A 13257-nucleotide genomic window follows, 5' to 3' on the forward strand; every position below is an offset into this window, starting at 1 on the left:
GAGCACGGTGGTGGTTTCATTTTATAGAAATCTTTGATCTCTCATGCTTCACTTATATTATTTTGATAGTCTTAAACAGCATGGTAATTTGCTTTAATTGTGAAATTAGTCCTAATATGATAGGCATCCAAGATGGGTATAATAAAAACTTCCATATTGAGTTCATTGAATATCGTGAGAAGTTTGATACTTGATAATTGTTTTGAGATATAAAGGTGGTAATATTAGAGTTTGCTAGTTGAGTAATTGTGAAATTGAGAAATACTTGTGTTAAGGTTGGCACGTCCCGTAGCATGCATGTATGGTAAAAGTTGTGTGACAAATTTGAAGCATAAGGTGTTCTCTTATTGCTTTCCTTATGAGTAGCGGTCGGGGACGAGCGATGGTCTTTTCCTACCAATCTATCCCTCTAGGGGCATGCGTAGTAGTACTTTTCTTCGAGGGCTAATAAACTTTTGCAATAAGTATATGAGTTCTTTATGACTAATGTGAGTCCATGGATTATACGCACTCTCACCCTTCCATAATTTTCTAGCCTCTACGGTACCGTGCATTGCCCTTTCTCACCTTGAGAGTTGGTGCAAACTTCGCCGGTGCATCCAAACCCCGTGATATGATACGCTCTATCACACATAAACCTCCTTATATCTTCCTCAAAACAGCCACCATACCTACCTATCATGGCATTTCCATAGCCATTCCGAGATATATTGCCATGCAACTTTCCACCGTTCCATTTATTATGACATGCTCCATCATTGTCATATTGCATTGCATGGTCATGTAGTTGACATTGTATTTGTTGCAAAGCCACCATGCATATTATTTCATACATGTCACTCTTGATTCATTGCATATCCTAGTACACCGCCGGAGGCATTCACATAGAGTCATATTTTGTTCCAAGTATTGAGTTGTGATTCTTGAGTTGTAAGTGAATAAAAGTGTGATGATCTTTATTAGAGCATTGTCCCATGTGAGGAGAGGATGATGGAGACTATGATTCCCCCACAAGTCGGGATGAGATTCCGGACTAAAAAAAGAAAAGAGGCCAAAAAAAGGCCCAAATAAAAAATGAAATGAGAGAAAAAGAGAGAAGGGACAATGTTACTATCCTTTTTCCACACTTGTGCTTCAAAGTAGCGTTGTGATCTTCATGATAGAGAGTCTCCTATGTTGTCACTTTCATATACTAGTGGGAATTTTTCATTATAGAACTTGGCTTGTATATTCCAATGATGGGCTTCCTCAAAATTCCCTAGGTCTTCTTGAGCAAGCAAGTTGGATGCACACCCACTTAGTTTCTTTTGTTGAGCTTTCATATATTTATAGATCTAGTGCATCCGTTGCATGGCAATCCCTACTCCTCGCATTGACATCAATTGATGGGCATCTCCATAGCCCATTGATTAGCCGCGTCAATGTGAGACTTTCTACCTTTTTGTCTTCTCTCATAACCCCCCATCATTATACTTTACTCCACCCATAGTGCTATATCCATGGCTTGCGCTCATGTATTGCGTGAGGGTTGAAAAGGCTGAAGCACGTTAAAAAGTATGAACCAATTGCTCGGCTTGTCATCGGGGTTATGCATGATGAGAACGTTTTGTGTGACGAAAATGAAGCATGGCCTAACTATATGATTTTGTAGGGATAAGATTTCTTTGGCTATGTTATTTTCATAAGACATAATTGCTTGGTTAGCATGTTTGAAGTATTATTGTTTTTATGTCAACATTAAACTTTTATCTTGAATCTTTCATATCTAAATATTCATGCCACAATAAAAAGAATTACATTGCAAATTATGCTAAGTAGAATTCCACATCAAAAATTCTGTTTTTATCATTTACCTACTCGAGGACGAGCAGGAATTAAGCTTGGGGATGCTTGATACGTCTCCAACGTATCTATAATTTTTTATTATTCCATGCTATTATATTATCTGTTTTGGATGTTCAATGGGCTTTATTATACACTTTTATATTATTTTTGGGACTAACCTATTAACCGAAGGCCCAGCCCAAATTGATGTTTTTTTGCCTATTTCAGTGTTTCGAAGGAAAGGGATATCAAACAGAGTCCAAACAGAATGAAACCTTCGGGAACGTGATTTTTGGACCAAACATGATCCAGAGGACTTTGAGTGGACGTCAACCAATCAACGAGGAGTCCACGAGGCAGGGAGGCGCGCCTACCCCCCTGGGCGCGCCCCCACCCTCGTGGGCCCCTCGTGGCTCTCCTGACTGACCTTTTTCGCCTATATATACTCATATACCCTGGAAACATCAGAACAGAGGACGAAACCCTATTTCCACCGACGCAACCTTCTGTACCCGTGAGATCCCATCTTGGGGCCTTTTCCGGCGCTCCGCCGGAGGGGGCATCGATCACGGAGGGCTTCTACATCAACACCATAGCCTCTCTGATGATGTGTGAGTAGTTTACTTCAGACCTTCGGGTCAATAGTTATTAGCTAGATGGCTTCTTCTCTCTCTTTGGATCTCAATACAAAGTTCTCCTCGATTCTCTTGGAGATCTATTCGATGTAATCTTCTTTTGCGGTGTCTTTGTCAAGATCCGATGGATTGTGGGTTTATGATCAAGATTATCTATGAACAATATTTGAATCTCCTCTAAATTCTTTTATGTATGATTTGTTATATTTGCAAGTCTCTTCAAATTATCAGTTTGGTTTGGCCTACTAGATTGATCTTTCTTGCAATGGGAGGAGTGCTTAGCTTTGGGTTCAATCATGCGGTGCTCGATCCCAGTGACAGAAGGGGAAATGACACGTATTGTATTGTTGCCATCGAGGATAAAAAGATGGGGTTTATATCATATTGCTTGAGTTTATCCCTCTACATCATGTCATCTTGCTTAATGCGTTACTCTGTTCTTATGAACTTAATACTCTAGATGCATGCTGGATAGCGGTCGATGTGTGGAGTAATAGTAGTAGATGCAGGCAGGAGTCGGACTACTTGTCACGGACGTGATGCCTATATACATGATCATGCCTAGATATTCTCATAACTATGCTCAATTCTATCAATTGCTCGACAGTAATTTGTTCACCCACCATAATACTTATGCTCTTGAGAGAAGCCACTAGTGAAACCTATGGCCCCCGAGTCTATTATCTATCATATTAATCTCCCATTATTTCTATCACTGTTTATTTTGCTTTCTTTACTTTTAGTCTTTATCATAAAAATACCAAAAAATATTATCTTATCATCTCTATCGGATCTCACTTTTGCAAGTGGTCGTGAAGGGATTGACAACCCCTTTATCGTGTTGGTCACAAGGTTCTTATTTGTTTGTGTAGGTATGTGGGACTTGAGCGTGGTCTCCTACTGGATTGATACCTTGCTTCTCAAAACTGAGGGAAATACTTACGCTACTTTACTGCATCACCCTTTCCTCTTCAAGGGAAAACCAACGCAGTGCTCAAGATGTAGCAGAGCGGCGACCAAGGTGGAGACCCTCAAGAAGGCGCTGGTCGAGGCCCAGAAGAGGGCGGCAAAGGAACAAGCCGCCCGTGAAAAATACGAGGCCAGGGTCGATGAGGTCCAGCAGGAGCTCCAGGACGCCGTGAAGAAATGCGAGTCCTTGGAGCGCAATATTGCAGATCAAGAGTCCAAACTTGCCAAGGCCCACCAAAGCACGAAAGATGCCCGGGTTGAAGCCCAGGGCGCCCTCCAGGAAATCCAGGAAGCCAGGAAAATTGCGGCGGGTAAGGCCTTTATTATGCAGAGCAAGTATGCGAAGAAAAGGTACCTCTTACTAACCGGAATTTGGAGTTCTCCCGGGGCGTTTGCGGATCTGCCATGCAGTGTTTCTGATGCTGCGGAGTTCTTCTGAGCCGAGAGAGGAGCTCAAGGGAGAAGCTGTTCTGGTCGCAATACCTTGCGCCAGAGCATCCGGTGCCCTTTAGCGATCAGCTGAAACAGCTGACCGAACTGCATAGGGTGGCCGAACTGGCCATGAAGGATTTGATAATCCGTTTATGGCCTACCGAAGCCATACCCAGCAGCTACCTCGGGCTCATGAAGCGGCTGGTCAATGCCTGCCCTCGGCTTGATGCCATCAAGCGGTCGGTCTGCATCGAAGGTGCGCGGATGGCCTTCGCCGTGTCAAGGTGCAGTGGGCGAAGATGGACACCGTCAAGCTCGCGACCGAGGGACCGCCCACGGGCAAGGAACATCGCACGCCCGAGCGGTATTTTGATGATGTCTTGAAGGGATCCCGCATCATAGAGGGCCAGTGTTCAAAAGACATTATCTTTGAATGAAGTCATTCATGTATCCCTTCCTCTATCATGAAACAAAGCCGATATGTAATATAATGCTTGTTTATTATTTAAAATGTTGCCGCCTGTGCGGCCGTTTTATTAAATCTGAGAGTTGGCCAGTCGTCGGCTTCAGCCCCCATGTAGGTAGTATGGGGGTGTTTGGGTTGAAACCTAAACACTCTTGATCCAAAAGTTTGGTCCTTGAAGGAGGTGTTTAGCGCAGCGAACCAGGCAATTGGACTATGTGGCTTTATCACCCTCACTTAGCCATAGGAGCTTGACAATAGAGCTGTAGATGCAACCCCTAGTTAGTATTTGTTAATCCAGACTAGGGTGCCGTGGACACCTGATCGGGTGGAGGCCGATCCATCGCGTAATGCGGAAAAAATCACAAGAGATTTTAACCTCCGAATAGCTGACCAGCTCTCGCCGCATCATGACAGTCAGTTTTCGGCTTTCTCTACAGAGGTGTTTACCCGGATAAACCAGAAACACAATCGCAGTAGTTCTCCCTTTACTACCCTAGCCAATAGGACGGAACGTAAGGTGGCAAGCACAGGAGCCGGGTAACCCAACTATTGACCAAAGACATGATTCGGAGCCGATGCATATAATGCTAAAATTCGGGGTGCCGAACTATACTATAAAAGTGTTCGGACATTGTTGCATGGAGCGCGATAAAGCCCCTGGCCAATTTAAAGCGTACCAAAGTGTACGAGTGCAATCGATAGGAATAACGAAATAAAATGAAGTAGAAAGCCAGTGCCACATGAGTTTGGCCGCATACTATTTCCATTATAATTTGATTAATACGTCAAAGCGTATTTGTACAAATAGTGTGAGAGGCAACGGGGCTATTTAACATGCCGAGATCAAGGGCGAGCTGCGTGCGGGTCCTGAAAACAGGTAGAGTGGTCGTCAAGAAGACCACCTAGAAATTCACTCATACGTCTAGGTTGCTTGCCGCCTTGGTATATCCATCCTTCGAAAGGATCGATGATTAGGCCATCGGGAGGGGCCTGTGAAAAAGAGAACAGAAAATGGTAAAAAGGAAAAGGAAAAGTATGTGTGTGAGCCGTATGCTAGACCACAATCAAGTTACGCCTCCGTCTATGCCCATGGTATTTTGAGTGCGTAGTTATGTACGCGCGGTACGTACGCCGCCATTTGGTCGGGACTGAGACGGAGGCCAAATTGCTAGTCGAGCTCCTGACGAGCTGGACTGTCCAGCTGCAGAGTAGTCCGGACTCGTTTGACAGTGTCTGAGAGCTTGGCCGGCGAATTAAAGTTCTGCTTGATAAGGCCGCTTTGTACTTCTGCTGCCAGGGCCGCGGTGTGCTCCTCGGTATGGAGGGAGCGTTCTGTGTTTCCATTGACTGCTATGACACCGCGTGGTCCGGGCATCTTGAGTTTGAGATAAGCATAGTGTGGCACCGCATTGAATTGCAAATGCAGTTCGTCCGAGCAGTGCATGATAACCGCTGTGGAAGGGGACGATATCGAAGATCAAGTCTTCGCTTCAGAAGTTGTCCAGAGATCCGAAGACGACTTCCCATGTGATTGAGTCCGTGCAGCGGGCTTCTACACCTGGTGTTACTCCTTTAAAGGTAGTTTATGTGGGCTTGATCCTTGATGGATCGATTCCCATTTTGTGGACTGTATCCTGATAGAGCAGGTTGAGGCTGCTGCCACTGTCCATGAGGACTCGCGTGAGGTGGTATCCATCGATGATTGGATCAAGTACCAGTGCGGCTGAACCGCCATGACCGATACTGGTTCGATGGTCCCTGCGATCAAAAGTGATTGGGCAGGACGACCATTGATTGAATTTTGGGGCGACTGGCTCTATCGCGTAGACGTCCTTGAGCGCGCGTTTGCGCTCCCTCTTGGGGATATGGGTAACGTATATCATGTTCACTGTTTTAACCTGGGGGGAAGCTTCTTCTGTCCCCCTGTGTTTGGCAGACGGGGCTGCTCGTCGTCGTCCTCACTTTGCGACCCCTTCTCTTTGTTCTCCGTATTTAACTTGCCAGCCTGTTTAAAAACCCAACAGCTTCTGTTCGTATGATTGGCTGGCTTATCGGGGTGCCGTGGATCTGACATGGACGATCGAGTATGCGGTCCAAGCTAGATGAGCCTGGATTGTTCCTTTTAAATGGCTTCTTCCGCTGGCCGGACTTGGAGCCACTGAATCCGGCGTTGACCGCTGTGTCATCAGTATTGTCACCGTTGCTTTGACGCTTGTGTCTGTTGCGTCGGTTCTTGCCGTTGCTATTTCTGGCTTCAGAGGTGCCGGGCTCGCTTGCATTATTATTGCTACGGGCTAGCCAACTATCTTCGCCCGCGCAGAAGTGGGTCATGAGTGCTGTGAGGGCTGCCATGGACTTCGGCTTTTCTTGGCCGAGGTGTCGGGCGAGCCATTCGTCGCAGATGCTATGCTTAAAGTCCGCTAGGGCTTCGGCATCCAGACAGTCGACGATCTGGTTCTTTTTAGTTAGGAACCTGGTCCAGAATTTCCTGGCTGACTCTCCGGGCTGCTGAACTATGTGACTTAAGTCATCGGCATCCGGAGGTCGGACGTATGTACCTTGGAAGTTGTCGCGGAAGGCGTCTTCCAAGTCCTCCCAGCTGCCAATATAGTTTTCTGGCAGGCTGTTTAACCAGTGCCGAGATGGTCCCTTGAGTTTTAGCGGGAGGTATTTGATGGCATGAAGGTCATCGCCGCGGGCCATGTGAATATGGAGAAGGAAGTCCTCAATCTATACCACGAGATCTGTTGTTCCATCATATGATTCAATATTCACGGGTTTAAACCCTTCTGGGAATTTGTGCTCCATTACTTCATCAGTGAAGCAGAGGGGGTGTGCGGCGCCTCTATATCGGGCCAAGTCGCGACGTAGCTCGGATGGAGTCCGTCTGCGATTTTCGGCCCGGACGTGGTTATACTTGTCATGTCCGGTTAGATAGCCGTCGTCGCGCCTCGGGGCACGCCCCCGCGATCCGTAGATCGACCTGGTCTGGCCTGCTCTATTTTCAAGGTCCTGCTGCAGGTCATATGTATATCCCCGAGCTGTTGTATCTCTACCTTTACGGCGAGGTGGTAAGGGCTGGTGTTCGGCTTGAGCTGCCATTTTGTCCCAGCCAAGTGGTGGTCAGTCAGCCGCGTTACACGCTGATGGTATGGGGTCCAGTGCCTCGTCTTCGAATTGAGGTAGAAGTTTACGCTTCGGGTAACTTTTGGTTGGGTGTTCGAGGCCATATTCCTTGGCTGCCAGGACATTAGTCCACCTGTCGTTAAGTAGATCTTGATCAGCTTGAAGCTGGTGCTGCTTCTTTTTCAGGCTCCTTGCAGTGGCTATTAGCCGGCGCTTAAAGCGCTCCTGCTCGAGAGGTTCCTCAGGCACGATAAAATCCTCGTTGCCGAGGCTCACCTCATCCTCGGAGAGAGGAAGATAATTGCTGTCCTCCGAGTCTTTGTTTTCAGCCTGTTCATCAGGGCTAACTTGCCCATCTTCCCGATCATCCTGTTCGGAGGTCGGCTCGACGGGTTCTTCTTCGTCTTCGGCATCGTCCGGAGTATTGTTGTCTCTCGTGCCGGTATTGCTGTCTTTTCCACGACGTAATTTAGAGCGGCGCCACTGGCGTCGGCACTTTGGTTGTATCTCAGGAGGTTTATCCTCGACTGTATTCTTCTCGTTATGATTCTTCTCGTTATCGCCATTATCCTCCTTGGGTGTATCCACCATGTATACGTCATACGAAGAGGTGGCCGTCCAGCGTCCGGTAAACGGCGGATTTTCGGCCTGTTCTTCTCCGACATCGTCGTCCTTACCGTCGATGTCTTTAGAGCCATAGTCGAGCATGTCAGTTAAGTCCTCGACGGTGGCTATTAAGTGGGTGGTGGGTGGGACGTAAAATTCCCCGCTCTCAGCCCCTAGTCCGGGCTGGACGTAGTTTGGACGTTGCTCCTTTGTGATGACGACGGATCGCATCAAGTCCAGAGCCTCGCTGAAAGGCGAGGTTTGGCCAGGGAGAAGAGAATCCGTGGAGTACAGCGGGATGGAGACTCCTCGGCCGAGCTCACACGACGCTGACTCCAAGGGTTCGGAACCAGTGTCCGGAGAAGGGTCCGGCATCATGATGGTTGCCAGGGACACTACTTCCTCCGGCTCTCCCATACTGGGCTTAGGGGCCGCCGAGAGTCCGGCGGGCTCAGGAATCCTGTTTTCGAAACTGGCGACGCGCTCCGGATCTAAAGCCAGAGTGGAGGTTGGAGTCGTGAACCCTTGGAAGATCAAGTCTCCTCGGATATCAGCGACATAGTCCAGATTCCCAAAACTAATCTGGTGACCTGGGGCATAGCTGTCGATCTGCTCTAGATGGCCGAGCGAGTTGGCCCGCAGTGTGAAGCCGCCGAATATGAAGATCTGGCCGGGGAGAAAAACCTCCTCCAGGGCCGCATTGTTGTAGATGATGGATGGATCCATTGAACCTCCTGATGACGACGCAGTGGAACTCTCAATGAAAGCACCAACGTCGGTGTCAAAACCGGCGGATCTCGGGTAGGGGGTCCCGAACTGTGCGTCTATGGTCGATGGTAACAGGAGACGGGGGACACGATGTTTACCCAAGTTCGGGCCCTCTCGATGGAGGTAATACCCTACTTCATGCTTGATTGATCTTGATGAATATGAGGATTACAAGAGTAGATCTACCACGAGATCGTAATGGCTAAACCCTAGATGTCTAGCCTGTCTGGTTATGATTGTCTCTACAGACTAAACCCTCCGGTTTATATAGACACCGGAGGGGCCTAGGGTTATACAGAGTCGGTTTACAGAGGAAGGAATCTTCATATCCGAACGCCAAGCTTGCCATCCACGCGAAGGAGAGTCCCGTCTGGACACGGGAAGACGTCTTCTATCTTGTATCTTCATGGCCCATCAGCCCGGCCCATGTCACACAGCCCGGACGCCCGAGGACCCCTTAATCCAGGACTCCCTCAATGGGTCTTGTCCATCACATCATTCTCTAATGATGTGATCCCATTCATAAAATGACAACACATGTCTATGGTCAGGAAATGTAACCATCTTTGATAAACAAGCTAGTCATGTAGAGGCATACTAGGGACACTCTGTTTGTCTATGTATTCACACATGTACTAAGTTTCCGGTTAATACAATTCTAGCATGAATAATAAACATTTATCATGATATAAGGAAATATGAATAACAACTTTATTATTGCCTCTAGGGCATTTTTCCTTCGGTCTCCCACTTGCACTAGAGTCAATAATCTAGTTCACATCGTCATGTGATTTAACACCAATAGTTCACATCTTTATGTGATTAGTACACATCGCCATGTGACTAACACCAAAAGGGTTTACTAGAGTCAATAATCTAGATCACATCGCTATGTGATTAACACCCAAAGAATACTAAGGTGTGATCATGTTTTGCTTGTCAGAGAAGTTTAGTCAACAGGTCTGTCACATTCAGAGCCATATGTATTTTGCAAATTTCTATGTCTACAATGCTCTGCACGGAGCTACTCTAGCTAATTGCTCCCACTTTCAATATGTATCTAGATCGAGACTCAGAGTCATCCAGATTGGCGTCAAAGCATGCATTGACGTGACTCTTTACGACAAACTCTTTATCACCTCCATAACCAAGAAATATTTCCTTATTCCACTAAGGATAATTTTGACCGCTGTCCAGTGATCCACTCCTGGATCACTATTGTACCCTCTTGCCAAACTCATGGTGAGGTACACAATAGATCCGGTACATAGCATACTTTATAGAACCTATGACTGAGGCATGGGGAATGACTTTTCATTCTCTTTCTATTTTTTGTCGTGGTCGGGTTTTGAGTCTTTACTCAACTTTACACCTTTGCAACACATGCAAGAACTCTTTCTTTGAATGTTCCATTTTGAACTACTTCAAAATCTTGTCAAGGTATGTACTCATTGAAAAAACTTATCAAGTGTCTTGATCCATCTCTATAGATCTTGATGCTTGATACGTCTCCAACGTATCTATAATTTATTGTTCCATGCTATTATATTATCTGTTTTGGATGTTTAATGGGCTTTAATATGCTCTTTTATATTATTTTTGGGACTAACCTATTAACCGGAGGCCCAGTGTCAGTTTCTGTTTTTTGCCTATTTCAGTGTTTCGTAGAAAAGGAATATCAAACGGAATCCAAACGGAACGAAACCTTCGCAGGGATCTTTCTTGGAACAAACGCAATCCAGGAGACTTGGAGTGGAATACAGAGACGCAACGAGGCAGCCACGAGGCAGTCATCTTGCCTAATGCGTTACTCTGTTCTTATGAACTTAATACTCTAGATGCATGCTCGATAGCGGTCGATGTGTGGAGTAATAGTAGTAGATGCATAATCGTTTCGGTCTACTTGACACGGACGTGATGCCTATATTCATGATCATGCCTAGATATTCTCATAACTATGCGCTTTTCTATCAATTGCTCGGCAGTAATTTGTTCACCCACCGTAGTATATGCTATCATGAGAGAAGCCACTAGTGAAACCTATGGCCCCCGGGTCTATTTTACATCATATAAGTTTCCGATCTATAATTCTAGTTTACTATTTATTTTATTTTGCAATCTTTACTTTCCAATCTATTCAACAAAAATACCAAAAATATTTATCTCACTATCTTTATCAGATCTCACTTTTGCAAGTGGCCGTGAAGGGATTGACAACCCCTTTATCGTGTTGGTTGCAAGGTTCTTGATTGTTTGTGCAGGTACTAGGCAACTTGCGTGTAATCTCCTACTCGATTGATACCTTGGTTCTCAAAAACTGAGGGAAATACTTACGCTACTTTGCTGCATCACCCTTTCCTCTTCAAGGGAAAACCAACGCATGCTCAAGAGGTAGCAAGAAGGATTTTTGGCGCCGTTGCCGGGGAGATCTACGCTCAAGTCAAGACATACCATGTACCCATCACAAACTCTTCTCCCTTGCATTACATTATTTGCCATTCGCCTCTTGTTTTCCTCTCCCCCACTTCACCTTTGCCTTTTCTTCGCCTCTTTTTCGTTCACCTCCTTTCACTTGCCTCTTGTGTGCCTGTTTGCCCTGATGGCCTTGCCAAAAAGCGTTGATCCCCACCTTAGAAGGTTGGAAGAAACTGAAAACAACGTTAGAAGCTTTATGTCTTTGCAATTTGAGCATAATAATTTCTTTAGAACCGAGCTTAAAGAACAAAAGGGTTTTATGGAGTACATGAATAAAGAGCTTGATGATATGTCTAAGGAATTTTATGGTTTGAAATCTCAGCTTGCTCATCTTGAAAATTTAGTAGGCCAAATTTCGGACAAGCAAGCCACCTTAGTTAATAAGATGGTCGCTAAGCCGGAAGATCTAGAGGATAATAAAGATGAAGATCTAAAAGTGATTGATGTGTGTCCCATTAAATCTTTGTTTTCCAATATGAATCTGGATAAATATGGGACTGGAGATGAGTCAACTTTAGTTAAAAGGCGTCCCAATGATTCGGAGTTTTTAGATCTTGATGCTAAAATTTATAAAAGTGGGATTCAAGAGGTCAAAACTTTACATAGCAATGACCCACTATTTTGGATTTCAAGGAATTTAATTATGATAATTGCTCTTTTATATATTGTATTTCCTTGTTGCAATCCGTGTTAAATTCTCCTCATGCTTATAATCAAAATAAAGCTTTTACTAAACATATTGTTGATGCTTTAATGCAATCTTATGAAGAAAAGCTTGAACTAGAAGTTTCTATCCCTAGAAAACTTTATTATGAGTGGGAACCTACTATTAAAATTAAGATTAAAGATCATGAATGCTATGCTTTATGTGATTTGGGTGCTAGTGTTTCCATGATTCCTAAAACTCTGTGTGATGTGTTAGGTTCCCGTGAATTTGATGATTATTCTTTAAATTTGCATCTTGCGGATTCCACCATTAAGAAACCTATGGGAAGGATTAATGATGTTCTTATTGTTGCAAATAGGAATTATGTCCCCGTAGATTTCATTGTTCTTGATATAGATTGCAATCCTACATGTCCTATTATTCTTGGTAGACCTTTTCTTAGAACGATTGGTGCAATTATTGACACGAAAGAAGGAAACATTAGATTCCAATTTCCATTAAGAAAAGGCATGGAACACTTTCCTAGAAAGAAAATTAAATTACCTTATGAATCTATTATGAGAACCACTTATGGATTGCATGCCAAAGATGGCAATACCTAGATTTATTCTTGTTTTTATGCCTAGCTAGGGGCGTTAAACGATAGCGCTTGTTGGGAGGCAACCCAATTTTATTTTTGTTCCTTGCTTTTTGTTCCTGTTTAGTAATAAATAATTAATCTAGCCTCTGTTTAGATGTGGTTTTATGTTTTAATTAGTGTTTGTGCCAAGTAGAACCTTTGGGAAGACATGGGTGAAGTCTTTGCAATCTTGCTGTAAAAAACAGAAACTTTTGCGCTCACGAGATTAGATGACATTTTTTACTGGAGAGTGATTTTAGGTTGATTATTTCTGAAGATGATTAATAGAAAAATTCCTCACGTCCACCAATTATTTCAGAATTTTTGGAGTTCCAGAAGAATTTGTTTGATACAGATTGCTACAGACTATTCTGTTTATGAAAGATTCTGTTTTTCGTGTGTTGTTTGTTTATTTTGATGAATCTATGGCTAGTATCGGGCGGTATGAACCATATAGAAGTTGGAATACAGTAGGTTTAACACCAATATAAATAAAGAATGAGTTCATTACACTACCTTAAAGTGGTGGTTTGTTTTCTTATACTAACGGAGCTCATGAGATTTTCTGTTTAAGTTTTGTGTTGTGAAGTTTTCAAGTTTTTGGGTCAAGATTTGATGGATTTTGGAATAAGGAGTGGCAAGAGCCTAAGCTTGGGGATGTCCAATGCAC

This window comes from Aegilops tauschii, chromosome 5 (assembly GCF_002575655.3).
Source record: "Aegilops tauschii subsp. strangulata cultivar AL8/78 chromosome 5, Aet v6.0, whole genome shotgun sequence".
Lineage (NCBI taxonomy): Eukaryota > Viridiplantae > Streptophyta > Magnoliopsida > Poales > Poaceae > Aegilops > Aegilops tauschii.